This window comes from Chiloscyllium plagiosum, chromosome 41 (assembly GCF_004010195.1).
Source record: "Chiloscyllium plagiosum isolate BGI_BamShark_2017 chromosome 41, ASM401019v2, whole genome shotgun sequence".
Classification (NCBI taxonomy): Eukaryota; Metazoa; Chordata; class Chondrichthyes; order Orectolobiformes; family Hemiscylliidae; genus Chiloscyllium; species Chiloscyllium plagiosum.
The window spans coordinates 16,085,786-16,100,119 of NC_057750.1; the positions used below are offsets into that span (position 1 = coordinate 16,085,786).

Here is a 14,334-nt window from a genome sequence, read left to right on the forward strand (position 1 = left end):
TACTTGTGTGGGGGATGTTTGACCATAATACAATTTCTCCTTGAGGTGGAATGTGATGTAGTTTATTCTATGACTCGGGTCCTGAATCTAAATAAAGGAATCTACAATGATGTAAGGCGTGAGTTGGCTATGATAGATTCTGAAAAGTTACTTCAAGAGATGACAGGAGAGAGGCAGTGGCAAACATTTAAAGAGTGCAGGGGTGAACTGCAACAATTGTTCATTCCTGACTGGCACAAAAGTGAGAAATATGGCCATACTGTGGCTTAGAAGGGAAATTAGAGATCGGAGATTGTATTAGATCCGAGGAAGTGGCAAGCAAATTGGCCAGGAAAAACAACCGACCTGGAGTGGGAGAGCTTAAAATTTAGCAAAGGGAGACACAGGGATTGATTAAGAAAAGGAAAAAGGAGTACAAGTGTAAGCTTATGGGGAACATTAAAACTGACAGTAAAAGTTTCTCTAAGTATGGGAAGAGAAAAAGATTGCTGAAGACAAATGTAGGGACCTTACAGGCAAAAATAGAAATTTATAATGGGGACCAAAAAAATGGCTGACCAATTAAATACACACTGCGGTTCTATGTTCACAAAAGATGACACAAATAACATACCAGAAATGTTGGGGAATATAGGGTTAAGTAAGAGGGAGGAACTGAACAAAATCAGTATTAGTTAAGAAACCTTTAAAATTACAGGAATAAATATGGTGAATGTAAGAAAGACGTTCCTGATAGCCGGGGAGTCCAGAAACGGGGGCAACAATCTAAGGATATAGAAGTAAACCACTTAGGACTTAGATGATAAAAACTTTTCTTCACCCAGAGAATGGTGAGCCTGCGAAATTCGCTACTACAAGAAGTAGTCAAGGCCAAAACATCACAATGATTTCATGAAGGCGTTGATATCTCATTTGGAGCAAGGAATTAAAGGATATGGGAGAAAATGGCAACATTGTGATTAGCCGTAATCACAATGAATGGTGGAGAAGGTTTGAAGGGCCAAATGGCACATTCCTGTTCCTGTTTTCTATGTTTCTCTTCGATGAGTGGAGCTTATCCCATGAAGTCAGTTAACCCTTTCAGCTACTAAGTGTTGCACACAGCTGTTGAAAAGACAAATATCTCAAAATCAAAGCAAAGTAAAATCTGAAATTCATCTGCTCAATTTAAACATGGGACAAATTGTACATATGAATTTATTCAGAGAGATATTTGTTAACATAATTAACAAAAATGTTCAGCTTTCAAATAGGGCTGTCAGTCCTTCAGGATTATCATGATATCGCTAAAGAACTGGAGATTGATCTCTAAGGCCTTACAGCGAGTGGTTACTATGTCAACCCACTGGGAGTATACATAGGCCAGAGAGGCATTCTTTTCTTCAGTGTATTGTCATTCCTCAGGCTTTGTATTGCTGAATAGGGGGACTGGTAAGGGGATATAAACAGCAAGTCCTAACATACTCTCTCGAAGGCCAGAGTGTCACTATCAAGCATTAATAAAATTTTGGTGGCCAACACGTTCCTCCCCTTTTCATGACCAGATGACCCGAGTATTTGTTCATCAGAACAGCACAGGTTATCATGGAAGACATTGTAAACATATACATTTTTTAAAATGAGCTTAATTCATTTGAATGAATTTTCATTTTGGTTCCTTTTGGAAAATATTTTTAAAATGCTAATTCATGATTGGTCTTACTTATTTGTTAATTTGCATGTTTCATTTTGATTTATTTGCAATTAATTGGTGTTTTATGCAATTTTATTTCAAAGCATTTCAAGCATATTCACAATATTTTTATGTTCAAGTTGTAATTCCTCAAATTATAGATTCATGGTCTTCATGCATGGTGGCACAGTGGTTCGCACTGCTGCCTCACAGCACCAGAGACCCTCAGGCAACTGAGTGTGTGGAGTTTGCACATTCTCCCGGTGTCTACGTGGGTTTCCTCCGGGTGCTCCAGTTTCCTCCCACAATCCAAAGATGTGCAGGTTAGGTGAATTGGCCATGCTTAATAGCCCATAGTGTTAGGTGAAGAGGTAAATGTAGAGGAATGGGTCTGGGTGGGTTGCTTTTCGGAGGGTCAGTGTGGACTTGTTGGGCCGAAGGGCCTGTTTCCACACTGTAAGTAATCTAATCTATATTTGATCATCGATGTAGTCAGAATATTAACATAAGAAATAGGAACAGAAATAGGCGATATGGTTCCTCAGTTCTCAACCACACTTGATAAATTTGGAGCTTCTAGTGCTGAAGTAGGGGAACTACTCATTATGGCATAAGATTACCCCCTCATATACCTTAAGACCCAAAAATCTACCAATCTCGGTCTAATATATATATATAATCAATGACTGAAAACCATCAACACTCTGGGATTGAGAATTTCAAATATTTACAACTCTCAAAGCCAAGAGATTTCACCTCATCTTCACTTCCATATCTTGAATCTTCAATCTTGCATTTTTAAAATTTCCTGATTTAGAAGGAAGTGGCAGGAGAATGCTGCAGGTTTTAGGCAGGTGAGAGGCTGATAAGCCTCTGAAGCGAGAAGGTGGTTGTAGTCATTAACTGTTGTGGGAATGGGAAATGTACAAAGAGGAGAAAACTTCAGGAGCATAAATGAGAGGGTCCTGAGATATACAAGATATTTATTTCAGCTCCCTATCTCTCATTAGTGACACAAATTCTCCTCCCTTAATAATAGCAACCAAAATCTGATTGATCCAGTCTGATTTGAGCCTAACTCCGTGGTCCATTTAAAGAATCCTAGCCTTGGCTAGCCAGCGACTTCCATATCCCTCTAAAAAAATGAATATATTTTTTAAAAACATGCCGTACTTCCTTAATTACAATCATGTGTCCTCAGATATTGAGAAGATGTCGGAAGTTCTTTTTGTCTCTAAATATCTTCTAATAGAATGCATATGAACTGAAAAAACAACTTGGATTTTGTCAACTACAGAGACTGTAAATCACTTCTGGATATCTGTGAATTATTGTAACAAAGATGTAAAATGAATAAACGAGTAGGTTTTATGGAGAAGAAGGTAGTATCCTTGCCTCTGAGCCAGAAGTTCTAGGTTCAGGTCTCGTTCTGGGTTCAGGTGTCACTCCAGGTCCAGGTCTCACTCCAGATCCGAATAGCCAAGAAGGGTAACTGGCCAATGGGGATAAGCATCAGTTTGTAAATTTTTCCAACAAACTTTAATGGCAGATATTAAGAGCAGAAGAGATTCCTTTTCATCCATGTGCTGGAAAGAAAATTAGTCTCTCCCGTCATCAACCAGAATTCCATGCTACAATATACATTCTAAAGTGAATCAAACACAAGAAAATGCTGGAGAAACTCAACAAGTCTGGCAAGAGACAGAAACAGTTAATATGGTATGAAGGTTGTTGGAAAATGTTTTTTTTTAAATATACTTTTCATCTAGATGGATGAGCAAGGGATCAGATGGTGTAGAGGTCCAGAGGACTGAGTTTGTTCGTGATGGTAAAGAGAAAAAGATGTAAAATGGGTCTAAATTAAGGTGTGAAAGGCCGCCTTGCTGATCTTTGAGGGGACCTATTCTCTCCCTAGTTACCCTTTTGTCCTTAATATATTTGTAAAAACCCTTTGGATTCTCTTTAACTCTATTTGCCAAAGCTATCTCATGTCCCCGTTTTGCCCTCCTGATTTCCCTCTTAAGTATACTCCTACTTCCTTTATACTCTTCTAAGGATTCACTTGATCTATCCTGTCTATACCTGACATATGCTTCCTTCTTTTTCTTAACCAAACCCTCAATTTCTTTAGTCATCCAGCATTCCCTATACCTATCAGCCTTCCCTTTCACCCTGACAGGAATATACTTTCTCTGGATTCTTGTTATCTCATTTCTGAAGACTTCCCATTTTCCAACTGTCCCTTTACTTGCAAACACCTGCCTCCAATCAGCTTTAGAAAGTTCTTGCCTAATACCGTCAAAATTGGCCTTTCTCCAATTTACAACTTCATCTTTTAGATCTGGTCTACCCTTTTCCATCACTATTTTAAAACGAATAGAATTATGGTCGCTGGCCCCAAAGTGCTCCCCCACTGACACCTCAGTCACCTGCCCTGCCTTATTTCCCAAGAGTAGGTCAGGTTTTGCACCTTCTCTACTAGGTACATCCACATACTGAATCAGAAAATTGTCTTGTACATACTTTGGAAATTCCGCTCCATCTAAACCTTTAACACTATTGCAGTCCCAGTCGATGTTTGGTAAGTTAAAATCCCCTACCATAACTACCCTATTATTCTTTCAGATAGCTGAGGTCGACAAAATCTAAGTTGTCTTTTCAATTCACATGCACTCTGTGAGAAGATATTTAGAGGCAAAAAAAACTTATGACTTCCACCCAAAATCTGAGGCCATCTGATCCTAATTAAGGAAGTACTGTAGATGGACTTCAGCAAGGCATTAAACATCTTTCCAGCTGGTGGACTGGTTATTGAGGTTAGATGACATTGAATTCAGGGGAAGTGAACCAATTGGATGCAAAATTGACTTGAAGGTAGGAGATATCTGGTGGTAGTAGAGGGTTGCTTTTCAGACTGGAGGTCTGTGACCAATGGTATGCCGCAAGGATTGGTGCTAGCTCCACTGCTTTTCGTCATTTATACAAACCATTTGGATATGAAAATAAGAGGTAGGATGAGTAAATTTGCAGATGACACCAAAATTGGTGGTCTAGTGGGTAGTGTAGAAGATTATCACAGAGTAAAATACGACCTTGATCAGATGGGCCAGTAGGCCGAGGAGTGGCAAATGATTTTAAGTTATGAGGTGTTGCATTTTGGTAAGGCAAACCAGGACAAGACCTATACAGTTAATGGTAGAGCCCTGAGGAGCGTTGCCAAATAAATAGACTTCGGGGTGCAAGTGCATAGTTCCTTGAAAGTGGAGTCACAGGTCGACAGGGTGGTGAAGAAGGCATTTGGCATGGTTGCCTTCATTGATTAGTTCACTGAGTATAGGAATTAGAATGCCATGTTGCACCTTCACAGGAATACAGCGTTCAATTCTGGTCTCCCTGCGATGTTGGAAACGTGAAAGGGTTCAGAAAAGATTTACAAGGATGTTGCTGGGATTAGAGGATTTGAGCTATAGGGAGAGACTGAATAGGCGGGGCTTTTTTCCCTGGAGCGTGAGGCTGAAGGGTGATCTTATCGAGGTTTATAAAATCATGAGAGGCATGGATAGGGTGAATAGCCACGGTCTTTTTATCCAAAGGTAGGTTAATCCAAAACCAGAGAGCATAGGTTCAAGTGAGAGGGGAAAGATTTAAAAGGGACCTGAGGGGCAACATTTTCATGAAAGAGGGTGGTTACTTAGAACATAGAACATAGAAGAATACAGCGCAGTACAGGCCCTTCGGCCCTCGATTTTGCGCTGATCCAAGCCCACCTAACCTACACTAGCCCACTATCCTCCATATGCCTATCCAATGCCCATAAAGAGGGAGAGTCCACCACTGCTACTGGCTGTGCATTCCATGAACTCACGACTCGCTGAGTAAAGAATCTACCCTTAACATCTGTCCTATACCTACCACCCCTTAATTTAAAGCTATGCCCCCAGTTTTATACAACTGCATCATGACCTCAGGACTCCGGAACTCAATTCCTCTACCAATAAAAGCCAGTACGCCATATGCCTTCCTCACCGCACTATTTACCTGGGTGGCAACTTTCAGAGATCTGTGTACATGGACACCAAGATCCCTCTGCTCATCCACACTACCAAGTATCCGACCATTAGCCCAGTACCCCATCTTTTTGTTATTCTTCCCAAAGTGAATCACCTCGCACTTAGCTACATTGAATTCCATCTGTCACCTTTCTGCCCAGCTCTGCAGCTTTTCTATATCCTGCTGTAACCTGCCACATCCTTCCTCACTGTCAGCAACTCCTCCGACTTTCGTATCATCCGCAAACTTTCTCACCCAACCTTCTAACCCCTCTTCCAGGTCATTTATAAAAATGACAAACAGCAATGGTCCCAAAACAGATTCTTGCGGAACACCGCTAGTGACGGCACTCCATGATGAACCTTTGCCATCAACTACTATCCTCTGTCTTCTTCCAGCCAGCCAACTCCTTATCCAAACCTCCAACTCACCCTCAATGCCATACCTCTGTATTTTTTGCAGTAGTCTACCATGGGGAACCTTATCAAACGCCTTACTACAATCCATATACACCACCTCTACTGCTTTCCCCTCGTCCACCTCCTTAGTCACCTTCTCAAAGAATTCAATAAGGTTTGTGAGGCACGACCTGTCCTTCACAAAACCATGCTGACTATCCTTGATCACATTATTCCTATCCAGATGTTCATAAATCCTATCCCTTACAATCCTCTCTAAGATTTTGCCCACAACAGTCAAATAATCATTGACTGGTCCAGGCAATGGGCCCTGCAGAGGTCCTCATACTTCTGCATCTCTTTCATGGTTATGTCCACACACATGGATCCATTGAGACTGAACGTGCAGTGCCCACTGCACCATGTAAGTGGCAGGTACTGATGTGACTCAGACAACGTTGTCTATCTCATACGCTGCAGGCAAGGATGTCCTGAGATATGGTACATTGGTGAAACCGAGCAGAGGCTGCGTCAACGGATGAATGGGCACTGCACAACAATCAACAGACAGGAGTGTTCCCTCCCATTTGGAGAACAATTCAGCATTCCAGGATATTCGACCTCGGACCTTCAGGTGACCATCCTCCAAGGTGGACTTCAGGGCAGGCAGCAGCGAAACGTGGCTGAGCATAGGCTGATAGCCAAGTTCAGTACCCATAGGGATAGCCTCAACTGGGACTTTGGGTTTATGTCACACTACAGGTGACACACACACACACACCTATACACAGACACACACACACTCCTGCAGACACACTCCCACACTCACTCATGCACCCTCTCACAGACTTTAGACCCCTTTACACTCACACACACACATATACACTCTCTCCCACAGACACACTCAACCTCCCATCCCACACACACACCTACAGGTACACTTACACGTATATGTTCATGGGTTGAATTTGTACTTGCAGAGTTACATTGTACTTTGCTCAAAAACTGCATGAAACCATGTAAGATTCTGTTAATTCATTTTTTAAGATTAGAATCAGTCTAAACATTATGTCACAGACAGCAACACACAGGGAGCGAACACCTTCAACACATTATCTGGGCTGACACCAATTGTTAAAGTTAACCTGAGAATGTAGCTTTTTTTTAAAAAAGTTTTGTGATTTGCATATGAAAGAAGTGAAACTAACATGGTCATTCTAACAGATGAGAAACTTAACAAACAATCAAGGTATTTTTCAATGTATAATTTCAGTTATACCATACTGTAAACCTTTGCCATAAATTCTGTCTTACAATTGTGTACTTCACAACCACCTGATGAAGGAACAGTGTCCGAAAGCAACTGCTTCCAATTAAATTTGTTGGACCATAACCTGGTGTTGTGTGATTTTTAACTTTGTACACTGGAACAACGGACACCTTTAGGGACACGAGTGCATCTTCAATCCTGACCACAACTTACTGTGGAATGAGCTACAGGAGGAAGTGGTAGAGTGGGTACAATTACAACATTTAGAAGGCGAATATGAATACTAATGTTACGGGTATCTGAAAGGAAGGGTTTAAAGAGATACAGCCAAATGCTAGCAAATGGGACTAGATGTTGATTAGATTCCCAACAGTGTGGAAACAGGCCCTTTGGCCGAACAAGTCCACCCAGACCCATTTCCTTCTGACTAATGCACCTTAACACTATGGGCAATTTAGCATGGCTAATTCATCTAACCTGCCCATCTTTGGAAACCCACGAAGAGAGTATGCAAACTCCACACAGACAGTTGCCCAAGGCTGGGACTCTTGTGCTATGAGGCAGTAGTGCTCACCACTGAGCTATCGTGCAGCCCCTATTTACTTAGGATATCGGTCGACCTGGACAAGGCGTCTATTTTTACGCCTGGTGCAGTTTAATTTCTGGTCAATGTTGCCCACCCCCCCGCCCAAAACTCCACGGACCGCAGTGGGTCAACAGAGCTCCCCACTCAGGGGCTGTTCCACAGCTGGCGACGTTCCCAAGCCCTAAAAGGGATGTATCAACAATAAATGAAGATAACATCACAAAACGGTAACCGCACACTCGAGGAGGAACTTCCCTGGACGGCGAAATGCATCAGACCGTCCTGAGGAAGGAGTGGCGCCCGAGCTTGAGGGGAATGGAGCACGCATGGCGAAATGCACTGACGCCTGTTACTGCGGTGAGGGCGCGCACGCACGCATGGCGGAACGCACTGATGTCTGTTGCTTGTGTGAGGGCACGAACGCACTTGCTGTCGTGAACGCGCGCACGCACGGCGGAACGCACTGAAGCCTGTTGCTCGTGTGAGGGCGCGCACGCATGGCAGAACGCACTGATGTCTGTTGCTGCGGTGAGTGCGCGCATGCATGGTGGAACGCACTGACGTCTGTTGCTGCTGTGAGGGCGCGCACGCACGGCGGAACGCATGACGTCTGTTGCTGCTGTGAGGGCGTGCACGCATGGCGGAACGCACTAACGTCTGTTGCTGCTGTGAGGGTGCGCAAGCACGGTGGAACGCATGACGTCTGTTGCTGCGGTGAGCGCGCGCATGCACGGCAGAATGCACTGATGCCTGTTGCGGTGAGGGCGCGCACACACAGTGGAATGCATTGACGTCTGTTGCTGCAGTGAGGGCGCGCACGCACGGCGGAATGCATGACGTCTGTTGCTGCTGTGAGGGCGTGCACGCATGGCGGAATGCATGACGTCTGTTGCTGCTGTGAGGGCGTGCACGCACGGCGTAACGCGTGACGTCTGTTGCTGCTGTGAGGGTGCGCACGCATGGCGGAACGCATGACGTCTGTTGCTGCTGTGAGGGCGTGCACGCATGGCGGAAAGTACTTACGTCTGTTGCTGCTGTGAGGGTGCGCACGCATGGCGGAAAGTACTGACGTCTGTTGCTGCTGTGAGGGTGCGCACGCATGGCGGAACGCATGACGTCTGTTGCTGCTGTGAAGGCGTGCACGCATGGCGGAAAGTACTGACGTCTGTTGCTGCTGTGAGGGCGTGCACGCATGGCGGAAAGTACTGACGTCTGTTGCTGCTGTGAGGGTGCGCACGCATGGCGGAACGCGTGACGTCTGTCGCTGCTGTGAGGATGCGCACGCACGGCGGAACGCATGACGTCTGTTGCTGCTGTAAGGGCGTGCACGCATGGCGGAAAGTACTGACGTCTGTTGCTGCTGTGAGGGTGCGCACGCATGGCGGAACGCATGACGTCTGTTGCTGCTGTGAGGGTGCGCACGCATGGCGGAATGCATGACGTCTGTTGCTGCTGTGAGGGCGTGCACTCACGGCAGAACGCATGACGTCTGTTGCTGCTGTGTGGGCGTGCACGCACGGCGGAATGCATGACGTCTGTTGCTGCTGTGAGGGCGTGCACGCACGGCGGAAAGTACTGACGTCTGTTGCTGCTGTGAGGGTGCGCACGCACGGCGGAAGGCGTGACGTCTGTTGCTGCTGTGAGGGCGTGCACGCATGGCGGAAAGTACTGACGTCTGTTGCTGCTGTGAGGGTGCGCACGCACGGCGGAACGCGTGACGTCTGTTGCTGCTGTGAGGGCGTGCACGCATGGCGGAACGCATGACGTCTGTTGCTGCGGTGAGCACGCGCATGCACGGCAGAATGCACTGATGCCTGTTGCGGTGGGGGCGCGCACACACGGCGGAATGCACTGATGCCTGTTGCGGTGAGGGCGTGCACGCACGGCGGAACGCACTGATGTCTGTTGCTGCGGTGAGGGCGCGCATGCACGGCAGAACGCATGATGTATGTTGCTGCGGTGAGTGCGTGCATGCACGGCGGAACGCATATCATCTGTTGCTGCGGTGAGGGCGCGCACGCACGGCGCAACGCATGACGTCTGTTGCTGCGGTAAGGGCGCGCATGCACAGTGGAACACACTGATGCCTGTTGCTGCGGTGAGGGCGCGCACGCACGGCGGAACGCATGATGTCTGTTGCTGTGGTGGGGGCGCGCACACGGCGGAACGCATGACGTATGTTGCTACCGTCAGTGCGCGCACGCACGGCGGAACGCACTGACCTGTTGCTGCTGTGAGGGCGCGCACGGCGGAACGCACTGACCTGCGGTGAGGGCGCTCACACATGCTGGAACGCACTGACGCCTGTTGCTGCGGTGAGGGCGTGCACACACGGCGGAACGCACTGACGTCTGTTGCTGCGGTGAGGGCGTGCACACACGGCGGAACGCACTGACGCCTGTTGCTGCGGTGAGAGCGCGCACGCACGGCGGAACGCACTGATGCCTGTTGCGGCGGTGAGGGCGCGCACGGCGGAACGCATGACGTCTGTTGCTGCGGTGAGGGCGCGCGCGGCGGAACGCACTGACGCCTGTTGCTGCGGTGAGGGCGCGCACGCACGGCGGAACGCACTGACCTGCGGTGAGGGCGCGCACGCACTGACGCCCGGTGTCGTGGGTCGAGCACAAACGATCCCCGTTCTCCTCGCTTTCCCCGTGTCGGTGGGAAGTCTTCGATCTTTCTCTTTCTCCCAGAGTGACTGAAGGGAAGGGAAGGGGAGGGGAGACGAGGCGTCGCTGCCGCCAGTTGTCGGTAAGTGAGCGATAAATCGGTAATTGGCGAGTAAAAGAAAACCGCGCTCCCAGCGATTCGGGATCTACCTGAACCGCTCAGGCCCGAAGCCAGCAGCTAGGCCGCGGCGGCTTCCCCCGAGCCCTCTCCCCGGGCGGCTGTCCCTCTGGGCCTGTCCCGCAGGCCGGTGCAGTCAAGGGAGCCAGCAGTAGGCCCTCCTGGTGCCTGGGGTCAAACTCCGTGCTAACAGGTGGCATCCTCCTGCTGCAGGCTGCCACTTGGTTCAGCTTCGTGTTGAGGGAAACGGTCGGGTTTATGGAGAGGGGTTGAATGTCTAAAACAGTAATCCACCGCAGCAAGAGAGAAGGCGAAATGAGCCGACACCAGGCCCCCAGCGGCTGTAGACATCTCAAAATAAACAAAATGCACCGTCCTTAAATAACCCGCTGGAGAAAGTCAGCAGGTCGAGCACCATCCTTGGAGAGAGAAACAAAGTTAACGTTTCCAATCCACCGGGAGTCCTCTTTATGAAACTGTGTGACTCTTTCAGTTTTCACTGATTCATGTATGATATACTGAAAACGTGGGCGTTTAGTCTGCCAACAATCTGATTTTGTTTCATCATGACCCATTTTGAACAGTTGGTGATTGGATTTGATTATGGTCACTGATCATAGTATGTCTGTACTTTAATTTCCCAATTTAAAATTCTGACTTGTTTGTTTTGCAACCTGCTTTTAAGTAAGCATGAACTAGGCACTTTCCAAGCCCTCATAATCTTTTTGATCTTGAAGAACCAAGGCAGCAGAATTTTATTGCAAAACCATACTTTATTTATTAAAAAAATTAAAAGTACATATGAAGGGTTCGAAATGCATTCTTTACAGTCTTTGCAGAGAGAAAAAAACACAAATGACATATTGGAGTTTGACATCTCAAAGAGCCACAGTATGTTTTTAAAAACAAGGGAAGCAGATACATTAAACCTATACCCAAAAAATTTTGAATTGTAAATTCAACCATTTGTGCCAAAACATAAGTAACAACAAAATTTGCATATTTTTAACCATTTTGAGCTTTTTTAGGGAGCTCCACACTCATCATTCGCGGATGTGGAGAATGACTGTATGTGGGCACATTTGCAAGTTCTCCTCTAAGTCACACACTATCCTGATTTGGAAATATATCGCTGTTCCTTCAATGTCACTGGGTCAAGATCCGAGAACTCCCCTTTTAACAGCACTGTGGGTGTCCCTACAGCACATGGTCTACAGTGGCTTAAGAAGTTAGCTCAAAGTGAAGTTAAATACCGATACAGGGATTAAAGGCTATACAGTATCGGGACAATGGGAGCAGGATACAGGGCAACTAGGGGTGGGCAATAAATGCTGTCCCCAGCCATCATCACCTATATCTCATGAATGAATAAAACAAATGATTTATTTCGCGTTTTGTTAGGTTCTTGGCATGCGAGTTAAGAAGATGGTGACTTTGGAGCATGTGATTTCCAAACTTTTCATGTCTTCTGTGGAAGTCCAGTTTTTGAGGATATTTAAAGTACAGATTAATAGATTAATGATTATCAATGGCACCAAGGGTTCTGCAGATAGTTTGGGTAAAAAGCATTGAAATGTTCCATCAGCCACAGTTGTATTAAATGATGGAACAGGTTCACTGGACTGAATAGCCTACTCGTGTTCCTAAGCTCTTATTTCTGGGTTTCCTGGAACCTTCATGTATTTTGTCAGTAATTCAATTATGATTTAATTATGCAGTGAATACTTTGGAAAAGGCAATGTTTTTTATCTAGTGGTACCTGTGTAATTTGTGGTGTATTGCTGTCTGTGGGGTATGAGGGCAAAATATTGTGTTTGTTGCCGCCCTGTGGTTATGATGTAGAGGTGCTGATGTTGGACTGGGGTGGACAAGACCAGAAGTTAGACAACACCAGATTATAGTCCAACAGGTTTATTTGGAATCGCAAGCATTCGGAGCACTGTCCCTTCGTCACCTGGCAAAGATGATTTCAAATGAACCTGTTGGACTATAACCTGGTGTCGTCTGACTTCTGGCCCTGTGGTTATTAAGATTCCTTCTCAAATGAACTGTATTTGCTGTTGGTAATGGTTTGGTTAGTCTGGACTTAGCTGGATGGCTACATTCAGAGGTGTGGGATATGAGATGGAATGAAATGAACTGAGAGATAAAAGGATAGGAAATTATCCTCCTCAATGTTACAGGGTAAAGTCATGAAAATCATGTCTGCATGCAAGACCCCGAGCTACTGGTCAGCTGTTGTTTTAATTCTTACTCTAACATTGACCTTTGTCTTTGGCTTGCTGCAGTGTTTCACTAAAGTTCCACATAAGCTCAAGGGATGGCACCTCACTTTTCACGCAACACCAGGTTGTAGTCCAACAGCTTTATTTGGAAGTACAAGCTTTTGGAATGCTGCTCCTTCGTCAGGTAGTTAATGGAATAGGATCAAAAGACACACATTTATAGCAAAAGATCGTATTGTCATACAACTGATGTGATATTTTGAACAAACCTAGATTGCTGTTAAGTCTTTCATCTTTGAGAATGGGTTGCAAGTTTAGAATCATTAATATGTAAATCCCAGAACTTCTTTCAAGTTATTCCTGAAATAACTTAAGGTTTTATTTAAAAAAAAAAGGTGACATTTCAGCTCAGACGAAGGAGCAATGTGATAGAGTCATAGGGATGTACAACATGGAAACAAACCCTTTGATCCAACTCGTCCATGCTGATCAGATATCCTAACCAAATCTAATCCCATTTGCCAGCACTTGGCCCCCCATGTCCCTCTAAACCCTTCCTATTCATATACACATCCAGATGCCTTTTAAATGCTGTAATTCTACCAGCCTCCCCACATCCTCTGGCAGCTCATTCCATACTTGCACCACCCTCTGCGTGAAAAAGTTGCCCCTTAGGTCCCTTTTATATCTTTCCCCTCTCACCCTAAACCTATGCCCTCTAGTTCTGGGCTCCCCCACCCCAGGGAAAAAGACCTTGCCTCTTTACCCTATCCATGCCCCTCATGATTTTACAAACCTCTGATGCTCTAGGGAAAACAGCCCCAGCCTATTCAGCCTCTTGCTATCGCTCAAACCCTCCCATCTTGGCAACATCCTTGTAAGTCTTTTCTGAACCCTTTCAAGTTTCACAACATCGTTCCTATGCAGGTTGATTAAAATTTCCACACTGACAATTTGCTCAAGTACCCACTGTTTAAATAGAAGCAAACGATTGTATATGCTGGAATCTATAATGAAAACAACAAACGCTGGAGATCCCAGTGGATCAGATAGCATCCATGGAGAGAGAGCAAGCTCTGCAAGATTGTACTTAGAAATAAACCTGTTAGACTATAACCAGGTGGTGTGTGACGTTTAACTTTATCCACTTCAGTCCCAACACTGGCACCTCCACATCATGACCTCACTTTTCAGCTAGGTACTCCAGTCTTTTGGACTCAACCTTAAGTTCAGCAATTTCAGATTGTAATCTCTGTACTCATTTTGTTTTGATTTCTTTGCCTTTTTCAGTTTGTCTCTCATTTTTGCATTCTGAATGTGCATTCCATGATCCGAATACTACTATT

The 14,334-nt window shown here is 45.6% G+C and overlaps 1 protein-coding gene across 3 annotated transcripts in view; it reads left to right on the plus strand.

Moving 5' to 3' along the window:
* Positions 1 to 10,590: 10,590 nt before the first annotated feature.
* supt5h (SPT5 homolog, DSIF elongation factor subunit) overlaps positions 10,591 to 14,334 on the plus strand; it is an 81,300-nt gene continuing 77,556 nt past the window's right edge. For all 3 annotated transcript variants that reach the window (XM_043681015.1, XM_043681016.1, XM_043681017.1), the window contains exon 1: positions 10,591 to 10,727. The gene's annotated coding sequence lies outside the window, so the exon portion shown is untranslated. The remainder of the gene's footprint in view (positions 10,728 to 14,334) is intronic.